The sequence below is a fragment of the Mytilus californianus genome, unplaced genomic scaffold, assembly GCF_021869535.1.
Source record: "Mytilus californianus isolate M0D057914Y unplaced genomic scaffold, xbMytCali1.0.p SCAF_4, whole genome shotgun sequence".
Classification (NCBI taxonomy): domain Eukaryota; kingdom Metazoa; phylum Mollusca; class Bivalvia; order Mytilida; family Mytilidae; genus Mytilus; species Mytilus californianus.
The window spans coordinates 75,824,127-75,841,766 of record NW_026262690.1 but is presented as its reverse complement, the minus strand read 5'-3'; positions in this window follow the sequence as shown (position 1 = coordinate 75,841,766).

The following is a 17,640-nucleotide window of genomic DNA, read 5'->3' as shown; positions in this document are numbered from 1 at the left end:
CTGATTCATATATCTGTCATCGCAATTTTAAAAATGATATAGATTACCTCGAACTAATTTGGTTGGTAACGTCAATATGGGTCGGATATGATTTTGACTGTTATGAAGTTAATTCATTAAAAGAAGGAATAACGGAGAGTGTATTGATATCTAAAAATGATTTAACAAAACTATTAGCGTTTGCTGTTTGTTTCCTCGGTTTCATGCATCCATTTATATGGTACATTTTTGAGTCGATACAAATTCGGAAAGAACGTGACATATTCACATATTACAAAGATGTTATTGATTCTGAAAAACCTTATGGGATAGTAAGATGCATGAGAAAGTGTTTGTATCCAGGCAAAAGGAAAACAGACACATCAATCCAGGAAACAGTTTACCCAACAACAGGGTATGCACCCATTTTTAGATTCTTTATCGTCATAACATTTATTATTTTTTCAATGAATTTGTATAAACTGAATGATATGAAAAATGAAATGTTTAAACACAATGGGTACTCAAACTTCCCCAAGGTTTATCGCTTTGGAATTCCTTTATACAATACCAGACATTTTCATCTGGCAGTAATATATGTTTATATTATATTATCAGCTGTTATATATTGCATATCAATCTCGTGGATATATACACTGTACAATGACTCGGATGACTTTATCATTTGCATACCATATGATATATTTTACGGAACATATGTTATCGACATGAAAACATTTACGTCTAGTATGAAAGAAAAAAATGATTCATATTCGTTTCGGGCAAGTCAAAAATTAATTTTCCGATTTACAATGATATTCAATATACGATTTTGGCGTTTTATTTTCACATATTCGATGTGTGGTTCTTCTCTTTGTTGTTTAAAGGAAGATAGATGGTACAAATGTATATTCTATACTTTATACAAAATATTCTGTGGACCGTTGCTGATTACCACAAACCTTCTGATAAACGTAATATTTTGTTCATTACCGGCATTATGGTTTATACTTTTTATACCTCTGCGAATGGCAGGTTGGGGTACTAAAACAAACACGAATTCCACGGACAAGTGTAGCTTAGACTCATGCTTTTCATTTTTTTTCAAATTATTGTTATACATTTTGTACTTAGTCACATTGAGACAACAAGTTGCATTTTTCATTTTCATTATCAGATGCTGTTTTTACACTATAATTGTTGGGTTTACTGGACCGGACAGGGTATGGCGTATTTATATCACAGTTGTAGCCTCTCTTACCTATTTTATGTCGTACATGAATGGTTTTGTCAATTCGTATAAAGTGCTTTTAAAAACAATTCTTAAGATTTCTAAAAGAGACGAAATAGAGGAAGGAATGTTCAATTATATAATTGATCATTGTTATTCTGTTCAAAAGAGGTTATTTTTCTTGGTTGTGAAGACAACATTAACGATTGTATTTCTTTCTGTTACATTCCTTATATTACGCGAGACTGGGAAATTTGATAATTCCAAGTATCTGAACAATTTCGTTTCTTACTTGATGGTTTTAATATCCCCCAAAATAGTTTCTATATTTTCACAATCAAGTCCAGAGGAAGACGTACAAAAACATGAAAACAACATATCGGAACTGCTTGACAAGTATGAGGAACGTGAAACAGAAAATGAGAAAAACGAAAACACAATAGATTATTGCTGGCAAACATTCAAATACCCCTATGAATACTTGGGCATAAGTAAACTGTGTTCCAAATGTTTACAATATGTCAGCTGCAAGTGTTGCTCCAAAGTTTGTCAAATATTGAATGCTGTGTTCTGTCAGTTTCATTTATCCACTGACGATAGCGAGATTCTGTCACTTGACGATACAATTAATGAATTTAAGGCAAGCTCTACATTTTTACCATGTTGTAAACGTGATAGAAACAACGCAAACGATGCTGTTCCACTAAATGATATCGACTAAGTCGAGTCTAATTAGTATACACATTACGGGACTCATCAAAATGACAACCCAACATAGACAAACAAAGAGTTTATAATTAAATAGCAGTTATAAAATATTCAGATTTAGTTGTAATGATCACTTGTGAAACAAGTAGCAGATTTATGTTATTGAAATGAATCATACACTTCATAAAACTTCGTTCAGTAATTCATAATAAATGACAAGGGATTTTTCACTGGACTAACTTTATTTGTAAAACAAAATATGATTTTGATGGGTATTGTTTCTATCACCTAAAAATCTTCAAAAATAACTTTTTCATTCTTAATAAGATGATAAGAAAGGTTGGATAATGGTCCCCAAATCATGCAACAAATTAAAAAAAAATACATGTAGAACAGCCATCTCATGAAAATAAACTTAAATTGTACTAGCTTATCTTCACTTGCAATAACCTGTATTGAAATTGTAATTGCTTTAACCAGATTCAGATTTTCATATGTAATTAAAGAAAAAAGAAAACTGTATATCAAATTGAGTCGGCGCGAATGTTTCAATGGCAGAAATATAATACAACGAAGAATGAAGATAAATTCAAACCAAATGCGACAAAATACTTCCAAAAGAAACACATTTAGTTGACGGTAGTCACATATAGACTTGTTAAAACGTTACACGAGCGCAGCTTATTTCCATTCAATTGTGTTTGTTTTTATTTAATATTTGTACTTGTTTTAACCATCATTTTTATTTAAGAACGTGTTTAAAGAAAATTATTGCTAGCACTGCATGCAGTAATACCCAATATATTAAATACCCAATGTCAAGTATAAGAGTAAAAGGAAAAGGACGTGATTTTTTTTTATGAAATTTCTATATGTTTAGGATCGAAACAACAAAAGGGTACATAATCCATAAAAATAACCAGTAACTGTGATTACATGTAAAATTGGAGGAACCGTACCGCTACAGCCAAGTCCAACTTCAAATTAAGTACATTGTAACAACGACTGAAGAAAATAACGATCATTGTACATATACAAGCATTCAGTTATCTGCTTGTAAAAAACTATATGTTTTTCCTTTTTAGTTAACACGTTTTAACATGCGATCAAGACCATTTCAATTCATATTAATTTACAATTTGTAATTGTAACCAAGGTAGTGACACATATATGTATTTATTATTGTTTAATTCCTTTTTAGGTTATTTTTTGTTTGTTACTTTAATTATTATTTTTGTATTTTTCTGATGAGGTTAAATGTGTACCTTCATTAGAATATATCTAATTAATATTATTATTCAGCTGATACATTAATATGTGTACAATTGTTGACACAGTATTTGTTCATTGAGACAAATGTATAATGTTTTCCTTTCACTAAACTACATATAACACAACATCTAAACTTATTATCTATTAAAAACAGCTATTTTAGACGTTAAATGGGAGAAGAGATGCAAAAGATACTAAAAGGGATGTTCAAACTTATAAGTTGAAAACATACTGACAATACCATGACTAAAGACAAAAAACGACGAAAAAACCAACACACAACATAGAAAAACTAAAGACTGAGCAACACGAACACCACTAAAACCCGCGGTGATCTTAGGTGCTCCAGAAGAGTAAGCAGATCCTACTCCACCTGTGACACCGTCGTGTTGCTCATGTAAGTTCAAATCCGGTGATAAATCAAATTCGGTAGGTCACATTCGAGGAAAAGAAGACGGGATTGTGCTTACAATAATTGGAACATATCCGTCATCTGTGATACAGATATTCCATAACGGTCAAATTAAAAGGATTGTCATCAGGTAAAATTAATTACCCTCATTTCATAAGAACCTTACATAAATTTCACATTGTTGGTTTTGAAGAAAAACCTGTTCAAACGATTCAGATAAAGCAATTAATATACCTGCTCAAGTCTAGATAATATTTATATCATATATTTGGATAAAACAAGATACTTCTTTCTATAATTTTGACACAAAACACTGCTCTGTCTACATAGCTTCTTAAAACTCGAGTGTGAATGTTTCTGGGAATGACCCAATCTATAATACGTTACTTTAAAACTTTTTACTTTACACTAATGTACAGAACTCTCAGCCATATCCTTATTCAATGTTATGACTTTCGGCCTCATTTAGTTTTCTCATTACCCTTAAAAATATGATACGAAATGGCAAGAAAACAAAATACACCACTGCCTCAAGGATATTCACGTGCTCAAAAAACTATATTCCAAATATAAATTCAATCGCCGTCAATCAAAAATCCCCTTCTGAATTTAGCAATGTTCATAATTGTGTCAAAGGTGGCAATGCCGCTGTAGCCAGACTATTAAATACAAATGCATGAAGATATTCACAAATATGTGTGTGCAATGCCAGTAAAAGACTAACCTGCTCTAGATTATCTTCTATTAATACTGTTAAGTCAACAGTGAACCGGAGACCTTTTTCGCTCTCCTTTTCCTGTGACCTTAGAGGAAAAACTCAAAGCCTCATTTATCTGGTTACTTGAACAAAGCCACAGTGTGGTATACAATATGCAGGACAAAAAGGACGGGATTTTTTTTGGACGAACACAGGAACATCTATACCACTTCCGAATTAACATTTAGGAAAACACAATCACTATAGTAAATTTATAAGATTCCGACCACTTGAAACGATCCAGAAACAACAAGGACAATCGCAATTTGAAGATTCCCATAAAATTATCGAACTGTCTTGGATTAAACGACTGCAGACAGCATATCTACTGGGTCTAAATAACAATACAAAGGGACAAGGGAACAAATCAAAAACTTCTATTGTTATCATGAATATTGTTGATAATAGCCAACGTAACAATAGGTCTCATGGCAAACGTATCAATCGACATCAAGGAATTAAACATCGTATTAATTACACACTTTTCGATATCCTATCTATATATAAAAACAATGATAGGCATCAATTATTATATAAAATGGGTCAAATACCAATTAGAATAATACATGATATTTTCAAGGAGTGCGACACAATCTCGTTTTTCAACCCACTCTATGAATATTCACGTATAATTATAGCTTGTTGCCACCATAGGCTATTCTAGCCTATCGATAAACTTGAAGATCATAAACGACATTTCCGGAAAATTTAATTTATTACATAGGTATTGATTTTATCAACTTATCGAGTATATTTAATAAATCTACCATTCAAAACTTTATACCTCACTATTTTAAGAACACAGAACCACCTATTATTTCGTATAAATACAAAAACAAAAAAAAACAAAAAAACCCAGCATAAGTTTAATTTTTGATTATACGTCAGTAACATCAGACGTCAGTGTAGATAATATTACGCCTCTACTTGAGACTGTGAATCATCGAATTTTAGATATGATCCTTATAGCCATGTCTTCACGAGGGACCTCAATATCGTTCTACACCAAGAGGTTCAAAACTTTTTGGAAAAAGAACCAAAATATCGTCCTCCATCTAAAATAGATTGAAAGCAAGTGTCATCAGGTCGCGAAAACTGTAAACATTGGTGTAAATTGGAAAAATCGGATAAAAAATCTCTTGATTCTTATTTAAACAAATATATGTTGTGGATATTCGAATATCACATTTTGAAAAACATTAAGAAAAAAATAAAAGAGTACATAATACTCCTATTTCTAGAATAAGAAACAAACTTCAAGTACTCGCAAAACAGTTTGTGTTTAACCGGCCGACAAAGCAGCCAACAATGTTGTGGTGGTTTATGTAAATACTACACGGAAGTTCTGCAGAATGAAATTTTAAATTCTTCTACATTCAAGTTCGCTCCACAGAGAGTCATATAGTAAACAATCATATCAGAACCACATCACAGCTTAAGGCTTCTTCTGGACATTTGAAGGTCCCTACTAAGTATTGGTTACCTAAACTACAAAAAATAAACAGTAAAATATCGATTCATCTTGGCATTAAGTAAGTGTTCTACAATTAATCTTTCAGTGCTTTTAACTAGTTCCTTAACTACTATCAAAGATCTTATCATTAATATTTGTAATAAAACATATGAAAATAGTGGAATTAACTTTTTTTGGAATGTTAAACATTGATGAATGTCGTTTGTTGCTCTGTTACTTTTTTTTTTTTTTTTCATTTTTTTGTACATAAATTAGGCCGTTAGTTTTCTCGTTTAAATTGTTTTAAATTTGTCATTTCGGGCCTTTTATAGTTGACTATGCGGTATGGACTTTGCTCATTATTGAAGGCCGTACAGTGACCTATAGTTGTTAATTTCTGAGTCATTTGGTCTCTTGTGAAGAGTTGTCTCATTGGCAATCATACCACATCTTCTTTTTTATATTTGAATGTCATTTCTGTTGCGACGTTTTGAATTTCAATAACATAACCTATGTATTACTGGTAAATTATTAAGTCAGGAATTTCGTGAACACACATTACTTAAAACCTCTACTAAATTGTCCCATAGATACAAAGATGTTGTTTGAAAGTTTGGCCATACCTGTAGAATTTGTTTTTATTTCAAACGGGGCAGTTCATCCTAAATTTTACGGAGATGTTGTTTACAGAGCCGGAAATTCAGCTGTTTTTCTGCTTTCTATCAATCTGATGAGTTAAGCCCTTTTCAACTGATTTTTTATATATAAAAAATAGAAGATGTGGTATGATTGCCAATGAGACAACTCTCCACAAGAGACCAAATGACACAGAAATTAACAGCTATAGCTCACCGTACGGCCTTCAAAAATAAGCAAAGTCCATACCACATAGTCAGCTATAAAAGGCCCCGATATGACAAATGTAAAACATTTCAAACGAGAAAACTAACATCCTAATTTATGTACAAAATAATGAACGAAAAACAAATATGTTACACATCAACAAACGACAACCACTAAATTACAGGCTCCCGACTTGGACCAAGCACATGCAGAATGTGCCGGGGTTAAAGTAGCTTGTTGGCATCAAACCCTCCCCCGAACATGCGACAGTTATATAACAGTACAACATAAGAACAAACTATAAAAATCAGTTGAAAAAGGCTTAACTCATTAGATGGATACCAAAAGAAATACATCTAACAAAAACACAGACGCGGATGGGTACTTATACATCCACACAACAGAAAGGCACTAAGTACAGATCTGAGAGTTCTCGCAGTTACTGACAGCTAGTTCAAAGTCAATAACAACTAATGAAAAAAATCATGCATCATAGACAAAAATATCGATCAGTACAAATCCAACATACATATGATTTAGTGTGAAGACGTCATAAACAGTCAGAGAAAAACATGACCGTGTACAATACCAAGATACAGGTATCGACAGATTGTAGAGACATGCATGTATATATGAATATAAAAATAATATTTAGTTTGATTTTAATTTACTGATAACAAAATCAATATTAATTGATAACCAATTGTTCAGAGAACAATTGAAGATCTTTCCACCAAAAAAAAAGCCATGTATTTTTATAAGAAAATATAAAAATCGAGTTTAAAATGTCATTTCTAGTGTCAGATGATAGCTATCTGTGCGCTGATTCCAAAAATATATGGTTTTAATACACTTCTATTTGAAATAAGGGAGATAATTTGTTACTTCAGGTTCGAAAAATTTCACTTCCGGTATAGTATGATAGTTTACTTGACACTGATTCCCAAAATATATGATTTTATATACTTTTACATCAAAATAAGTACAAAAAAGCTACTTCCGGTTCACTCAAGGTCACTTCTGGTTGGCTTTTTCAAGGTCATATGGCTTGCAACCTAATGCAAGAAGTCCCATGGCTATATCATTTACCAATACAAAGTTAAAGCAAAGGTCAAAATCTAGAACGTCAAATTCACATATAACCTTGACCTAAATTTCAAGGTCATAAATTAAGGACCTCAAATCAAAAGACCCTAGGTCTGTACCATATATGGTTAATGAGTTATATCACCATACAGCTAGTTTTGAATATGAGAGGGGAGGGAGAAAACTTCCATTTTATGTCAACGTACCCGTTCAACCAAAATTTATGTGTAACGACATGTCGCATATAACAATTTAGTAAAAATATTTTTGTCGATATCTTATACGGGTTCTGATAATAAGTAATTACAAGCCAAAACAAAAATTAGAACATGACCTTCACCTAATTTTTCTTTAAGTGGACCAAAGACCTCGAATCAAAACACCCTAGGTCTCTATCACTTATGGTTTATAAGTTACAAATACATATCACTTATTGCAAATACATAAGGGGGAATAACTCTCATATGGAGTCTTCGTAAGACTTCGGTCAAATAAAACGTAACATTCTGAGGATATAATGAGCAATTTAGAAAAATAGATTTGTCGCTTTCTTCTACGGTTGCAAAGATCTCATAACAAGAAATACAGTGTTTGGGGAGACAGGTTAAACAGGTTCAGTTTCAAAAGCGTAAAGACTGTATAATATCATATACAAAAAATCTAAGGGACATCTTTTGAAACAAAAATACAGCGTAAGAAAACAATTTGGCGGAAGAAAAGAAAAAAAAATAATCAGAACAAAACCAATAGGTCTTTCCACGGAAAAGTGGAAAGACCTAATAAATATTTTTGACTCTTGAAACATTCCCCGTTTCCATTATCAATTCTATTTCCATTCATTGCAATGAATGGATTAGTGCTGGACGGTTGAGCATGAGCAATCAGTCTTCAAAACTAAAATAAAGAGCGCTACATTTATTCTGAAGCTAGATTCTGTCACCATATATGCAACTAATTTTCTTGATTTTGATTACATAGATATATCATATTTGAAAAGAGCCAACATAGCGGATCCCTCAACTGAGTCTTCCGTATGATTCGTCAACCGTACGTGATTTTCGTCAAATTGTAAGAAAGCTCTGTTAATAATTTGCCATTATTATTTGCTATTTCACTGCCGAGTAAGCTGGCATTCCAAATAATGTATTCGAGTGTTGTGTCATCTAGCTTTATACAACAGACAATAGATAATAGTTGCTTACATCCAATAAAGATTGACTCGGATGAATACTATTTTCAATATGAATCACACTACATTTCTTTATTTTTATATTGCAAGCATTCATGCTTATATTTTACCTCGAGCATTACTAAACATAAATTATTTGTCGAAATGCGCATCGGGTGCAACACCGTTGGTACCAATCATGTTATTTAAATAACTCGGTTACTGCTCGGTTATTTTAGCATATATGTCTATTATAAAGCATATTTCGTATTCATACACAAAGTTGTACCGCATCAACATTTTTATTTTGATAATGAAAGAATGACTATCCGACTACATATAAAATTCATCGTCTTTATTTACTTCTAATAATTACATCAGAAATATGATCACGATGTCTTCTTATTTTCTCTTGAATGAAAAACAACTTTTACAAATAAGAGTCTTCTTCAATTTCTGTTTTAAAAACGTGAAAAGCTTCGGTGGAAATGCTTAATTATTGAATCATATAAATGTTTTGCCTTTCTTTGCTATGAAACTATATTTATTTTTATTTAATCATGATAGGTGTTGTAGTGCTGGTGCAAAGAGTACTTAAAAAAATACTCATCAAAGTTTAAAAGGTAATAGAGTAAAACTAGATAAATGATAAAATTTACAATTTATTTTGTGACTCTACATTCTGTCTCCGATCCGCCTGCCTGCAAATTTAAAGATGTCCCCATATGTTCATTGCTTACTTTTGTTCCAACTGGTGTGTATGTTGGACTAGTTCTTATGAATACGACATTACCTTGAGCCATTTCAACAACGGCTGTTATTGAAGATCCTGTAAAGTCGCACTCGCCGGAAGCTTCCGGAAAAACCACGCCGTGCATTTGGTTATTTGCAACAAGTTCAAATGCCCCATAGCTGTTGCATTCTTGGAGAAAAGTATATGAAAAAACATAAAGACCATCAATAGGTGCAGTAAACACTCCTGAAAAATTGTTGTACACATTCCCACTGTTTGTGCTGATGACGTCAAATATGATAGTACGATGTTTCGCAGGCGTTTCAGACTTGGATAGATGAGCATGGAAAGCTAAAGTAGTTACTCAAAGGCTTGCGTTGAGTAGACGACTGTCTGAAAATGGTAAAACTCTCATTAAATCCAACGTCACCTAATAATATCTATTCATATAAATGTTGAAACTGATGTTTTCAAAAACACAGAAACATTCTGTTCTTGCCAAAGTAGTAAATTATTTTTGACAAAATGGCAAAATAATAGTATTTTCATCAATAGATTGATAATCTGCAGAAATATACAGGTTTTAATTGAAAAAAAAAAATTATCACAATATATTTAATTTAAGTATCCCCCCATACTTTAGTGCAAACAAATTCATCATAGATACCAGGATGAAAATTTCGAACGCCAGACGCGTGGTTCGTCTACAAAAGACTCAACAGGGACGCGCAAATCATTTTTTTTTTTAAAAAGGCCACATAAAGAAAGTACGAATTTGAAGAGCATTGAGGACACAAAATTTCGATCGGTTTAGCAACAGGGTTTTGGTATGCAAAAATGGAGGCGGTGGCCAAAATGCATTTATTGTACTAATTATTCAATGACTTGAATATATGTAGAAAATTCGTTGGACAGCTGTTAAAAACTCCGAAAGCATTTTTTATTTCTTTTCCACGCAATTTAAATCTTTATTGTACTAACTTTTAATCAAATAATGCATTTAAAGTAAATGATCTACCATTTACGTTCTGTTCCTTTTTTAATTTTTAAGTTTTTAATAATATTAGACGAAGACTCAAATGACCAGGACGCAGTACAGACTGAGTTTTGCCTTTTTAAAAAAAACAGAAAAATTGCAATGAGAACACATCTTGAGGTACAGAATTTTAAAAAAGACGTAATAAATAAAGGCAATAGTAGTATACCGCTGTTCAATAGTCATAAATAGATTTCACTGAAACAAATCCGGGTAAAAAACCAAAACTGAGGGAAACACATCAACTACATGTATATGAGGAAACAAAACGGAACAACAGAAACACATAACTGCTACAAAAACAAACGCCAACATACATGGAAACAGATTATGTGATAACAATAATGTAGGGTTGAACCTGGTTTTATGGCTAGCCAAACATCCCGCTTATATAGCAATGTTAAAAATACCGCTAAAATGACAACATTACGTGACAGGAATAAAGTACAAATAAATGCAAAAACAATCAGTACAGAGAAATACATTAATAAATAATATAATAGTCCATTTCAACATGTAAACCACTGAATAACAACGAACACCTAAAATTGATTATCGACTGAACACAAATACAGCACAATAGAATAAAAAACTGCGCGTCACACAAATGTATCAACGCCACAAAAAGTGACGTCACAGGTAAATTTCTAAAAATACAATACGAAATTGGGATTAAGTTTGCAGTGGTGTTATTTGATGTATTTTATAACCATTGCAATAATATTATTATAGAATTGTGTTAGTAATGATGTAATTATTTGTATTTTATAACAATGGTTTTCCTTCTAAATCAAACTGTGAAAAAACAAATAAATCCTGTGCATATAGTTGCTTTTAACATAACAATCACATAAATGAAATTGGTGATTAATATCTTTACTTTTACGTACATAAAGAAAATAAAAGTAGAATAAAAACCACAAACGATAAGACATAAAACAACATCCAACCGGTATTACAAATGGAACATCATAACTAAATACATGAATGTTGGATGTACAAATACCGATACACGTCTAATAGCAATGCGAATTTACACTCAGCAAAACAGTCATATTCGGGAATAGGTCACGTTCGGTATTTAGAAAAATGTCGTTAGTTAGTTTAGACACAGACACATCGTATAGATCAACCAATTCGTGATGGTGTCCATAAAATTTACGGGATGTCATTTTTAATCTTTCCTCCTAATAACTCTGTTGGAGCAGTTTCTGCGTAAGGAGCACACTTCTGTATATGAAGTCCGTATAGTGTGAACACGCACGAGCATAACGTATCAACTGAGATATGTAAACACCATACGATAGGGCAGAGGGTATATTACTGCTGAGAGATGGGAAATTGATAATTGGGAAGTTGAAATTGTCCCGTTTTTCATAGATTTTAGTGTGAAGTCGTCCATCAGTGTCAATATTGAGGAAAAGATCAAGGTATGAAGCAGTCCTTCTTGTATCAGTAGTATCCTTAATTTCAAGTTCACTGGGATATATGAGATGAAAGTACTGGCTGAATTACGGGTTATTCAGTGATAGAACATCATCAATATATCTGAAAGTAAAATTAAAGAATTTCGCAAGGTGCTTTTTCTTTTTGTCTTTTAGAAGGTTTTGAATGAATTCTGTTTCATACGAGTACTAAAAAAATTCGGCCAGTAGGAGTGCACAAAAACTCTTCATAAAACCAAACATTTCCACACCAATATTGAAATATAGTACAGAAACAGCTTTAATTTGCGTTAATCCTTGACTTCGGTTAACTAACAATTATAAAAATATTAATGATTAAAACTACAAACAGTATTATCCTACCTTCTTTACCCCGAATGGACATTTAAAAAAAACCAGTGAAATTATATCTGCTCGGTCATTAAGCTATTTTGCTCTAACAGTAATTGTAAATTAGCGCAAGGTTTTTATTGCGCCAGTGATTTCATGGGAAAAGAATTTTGAAAACTATTTTAGAAACAACACAAGGAGAAGGGATCAGTTAAGGTGTCTGGGGTGTCTTCCTCCATCTTGGATTTTGAAGTAGCAAATAACTATTGGTCTAGATCTTTAATGAAATGTGCAAATTTTGAGAGTAGTATGTAATTCATGTGTAAGACTTTTCATGTAAATATAGAAAACTTTGTGTTTTATCATATTTACGGCTGTTTTTTTTTCTTCTAAAAAATAACATTATTTTTGTTTGATTCCTTTTTTTTACTTTGCCACATAAGGGGAGATAATCTGTGCGGTGACCCATACTTTTTATTATATTCTGGAAAAAAGCATGATAAAAATTACATTTTGACACATTATTAAAAAATGTTATGGTTTTTAATTAAGACCCCTCATCCACCTTAAAACAATTAGAAATTGATTACACAATACAAGTATGGACGTTGAGCAACCAACAATCAATCAATCAATCACAATACAAGTAATCTATTTAGCCCGACCACCCATGTTGCGTTTATTGTATTATTAACCGAATCTGCCTTTTCAACCCGGTATAATCATTTCTTATCTTGCAATATATATGTCTTTTTTTAAATTTTACTTCACTTTTATACTATGTCATTAGACTTCCATTTTGTACTTAGTACAAATAAGTGATCATGTACCTCTCGTTAACTACTTGACTGTAGTGTCCTGATGATATGATCTTTGTTGATCACCACGTTATTCCAACGTTTTGAGTTGTTCCTTTGTCCTTCAATAATCTCATTCAGTTGTGTATTATTTTGACGGAGAGTTTCTACGTTTTCTTCAAATTGATTTCATTAAAAAGAATGGAGAACGCAGATACAAGTATCTTGTCTTGGGGAGGGATAAATCCTACTTTGTAAAGAATCACTCTGATTCAAACGAAAAATTCTCTGAAACTGACATTATCAAGATGCTTGATTTCTTGATTGACAACATATTTGTTACGTTTGGAGGACGTGTTTTTCAACAGACTGTCGGAATTCCAATGGGAACCAATTGTGCCCCTCTTCTTGCCGACTTGTTTCTTTATTATTATGAAGCTGACTTCATACAGGAACTTCTTAGGAAGAAAGATAAGAAGTTAGCAATATCCTTTAACTCTACGTTCCGCTATATAGATGATGTTCTCTCACTAAATAATACAAAATTTGGTGACTATGTTGAACGAATCTATCCCATCGAACTAGAGATAAAGGATACTACAGATACAGTTAAGTCTGCCTCATATCTTGACTTGCATCTAGAAATTGACAATGAGGGTCGGTTGAAAACAAAACTTTACGACAAAAGAGATGATTTCAGCTTCCCAATTGTGAACTTTCCATTTTTATGTAGCAACATTCCAGCAGCGCCTGCATACGGAGTATATATCTCCCAATTGATACGATATTCCCGGGCTTATGTTTCCTACCATGATTTCCTTGATAGAGGATTGCTGCTCACAAGGAAGCTATTAAACCAAGAGTTCCAAATGGTGAAGTTGAAATCATCCCTTCGTAAATTTTACTGACGCCATCACGAGTTGGTTGACCGTTATGGAATAACCGTTTCACAGATGATATCGGATATGTTCCTTATGTCGTAACTACAATACCCTTCCCTTTTCACGAATGTGACTTACCGAATTAGACTATTTACCGGATTTGTAATAACATAAGCAACACGCCGGGTGCCACATGTGGAGTAGGATCTGCTTACCCTTCCGGAGCACCTGAGATCACCCCCAGTTTTTGGTTAGGTTCGTGTTGCTTAGTCTTTAGTTTTCTATGTTGTGTCATCTGTACTATTATTTGTCTGTTTGTCTTTTTATTTTTGGCCATGGCGTTGTCAGTTTGTTTTCGATCTATGAGTTTGACTGTCCCTCTGGTATCTTTCGTCCCTTTTTTTTGATCCTTGAATTTTAGGATTTCACGATGTTTTCAAGTTCCGATAATCGTGTCAAGATATCTGACATACTACCCTCCGCCGCAAACACATAGACCATAAAAAGTACGTACGTATATATAAACATTTTTACTTAAACTTACACCTTTCAAAATACGCAGTACAAAAACCAATGCAATGACAAACACGCTTATCTGTCCCAAACACTCTTGACATATGGACCTTATAAACCACCACATCAAATGAAGGAATGTCAGATAAGAAATTATATTGGCCTAAATGACAGTCTATGGAAAGTGCATATCGGAAAAACAGTTTCTCATGTGGAGTAGCGATATTTCCGTTTGTAAACAAGATGCATTGTGGGAAAATCACAGACCACATTTTGCATTTGAAAGAGCCAATGATAGTTTTGCGGTAAATAAATGTTTATTCCTTTTTAAAACAGGAATAATCACATATTTTTTTTGTTGAAACAAAATGCAGTCTCAAGACACGCACTCTAGACAATTTTCTAAAACAGAACAAATATTCACTTCCCCTCAAAAGGAGGTCCCATGATTTCGAAAATCAAAAAGTATTGCAATTCTTCCAAATAACATCCTTCAGAAAGTGATTTAGACACTATAATATCAGTCGGTTATCAATACAATATTTATTTTTTTTAATTTTGCATTACATATTGACAGAAGGGCTTAACACTTCTTACATTTAGTGGAAAACAGCAACAATTGTCAACATAACCTCATTTTGAGATCTTGTCATTAACACTTACGTATGAGCAAGAGCTATACCCAAATGTATATATTCTGCTACTAAATGTATTTTATAAAGATGTTAATGTGTGTAAAATACCTTTTGGGAAAAGCTGTTGCTCATATATTTTGACAAACAAAAAACAAAAAAATACATGCGTGAAATGGCCATTTGAGGTCAATTGCGTCAATTTAGTAATGTTTATGATGTCATAGTGACATCACAAGTGAGGCGTCAGCAGACATTGTCAACGACGTCATAATGTCTAAAGAAAAAGTTATCAGCGACGTCACAATGTGTCTGGAGACATTATCTTGTTTACTTTCGTCAAGCGTAAAATTGTATAAGGGAGGTGAAAAGACCAGTAATAGACCAATATACAGATTATCGGATCTTTTCTATTCATAGATATTGCAAAATCAGTCGGTCGACACAATGTGAAGCTTTTTTTGCTCGTCCGCTACGCTCACTGTCTAAAAAGGGTTCACATTGTGGATCACTGATGATATTTTACGATATCAATATGTTGAAAAACCCGATAATCTGTACGTATTGTCCATTTCAATCAATACAATTCACTACAATTATTACAGGAAGGTAACGTCTTGAAAATGTTTTTCCTATATTGCATTATTATGGCACCTTTTGTAGGAAGAGCAGCAATGGAAATTAAAATCCAGGAAATCTTTTGACTTGTTGAAACCTAAAATGCATAAAAAGTTATCTATCTAGGTCATTATGGGTATTATAATTCTTTCAGGTGCACAGGTTTCAGGTGTGTCTATATCAAAAAAATTTGGAGTAAACACGGCCGTAAATATCAATTCCTTCTCCTTCGACACAAGAAGTTTTACTAAGTATTATTTTCATTTACAAGCACTGGGGTGATACATTTGCTTCGGTACTGAATTGAGTTATAATATACTTTCCTAAAATACCTTGCAAATAAATCAAGAAATTATTAAGAAACTTAGGAGTTACAGGTTCCTAGCAGTATACGTTACCGTAAAAATCTTTTATGAAGGAGATAAGATGACTAAAGAAACCCAAGTATCTAATTATAAGATGATAACTTAACCTTTTTAATGTCATCAAAATATGTAGAACATATACCAGAATTTTTTATAACTTATAATTTATATTAAAACATTGTTGAGACGTCATTCTATTGTTGTACCCGTTCTTTATTTCAGTGATTGGACTATCATTTACCTGTAAGAAACCATTGTGTTACCTTTACCTGTCCAATATTTTTAAGAATAACCCTCCTCTTTCTAAAAAATATTGCTGCTGAAGGTAGCATAATTGATTCTTACAGGTAAATAATAGTTCAATAACTGAAAAAAACAATCAATTCCCACAATCGTTTTCTTCATGTGAAAAAAAAATACAACGAAAGAACAAAGGACAATTACACAAAAACATTTTATTAAAGTCATCTTCAATACAATAATTTTGTCACTCATCAAGACGGTTTCTTGAGAAAAAAATCAAATTGATTTTAACACTGCCAATACTTATTTCACAGTCATTTATCTCACGTTTTGGGTTGCCTCCTCTCGCACCTATTTGGTTGATAATGCTCGTTGCAAATTTTTTTTTGTTGCTTTTAAGTATTTCTTTTTGCAAAAGATTTATCCTCGTCCGTTTTTTTTATATAAAAATCGACCTCTGGTGTTGCTCTCATTCTTCCTAAAATCATTTTCAGCGACAATTAAAATGGAAAAAAAAATAATGCTTCTAACGCTTGATAGATCATACCGCAATACAAGGACCACAAGTAAAATAATTGTATTATCATAATCAAGAGAAAATCGTTCATCTAAAGTAAACGTTTTACCAAGTGTTGATGTGCAAGCTACACATTGTTCCTTTGACAAAATGTCTAATCAAGAATTTGATTAACAACCTAAACCTCAACCTGTGTAAAAAGTGCAAATTTAGAACTTGCTTCATGAACTAGGGGACTACAATAGATTTTATAATTTTCAGGTGTCGGCGTTGATTTACAATTTTTTTTTTTTTATCTGATATTATTGCCTCTTTATTCATTTTAGGAATATAATGTGAAACTTGGCTTATCAATGACGATGAATATGGGAAGCAGAATAAAGGAACACGTTACCGCATGTTACCTGTTAAACAAATCAATCATGTGTCCGATTCGCACTTCGTTCGTGGTGATCATTTTTTTAAACCGATGTACACTCTTGTAGAAAAACTTAGGTGCTAGCTTTAATCATATATTTGTTGAAAATCTTTTAGACAGTTTTTGATTGTGTTATATAAATTTGAATATTAAACCCTTTCCTGCATTGAATTGATTGAAGAAGGGGGGTTTAATAAAAGTAT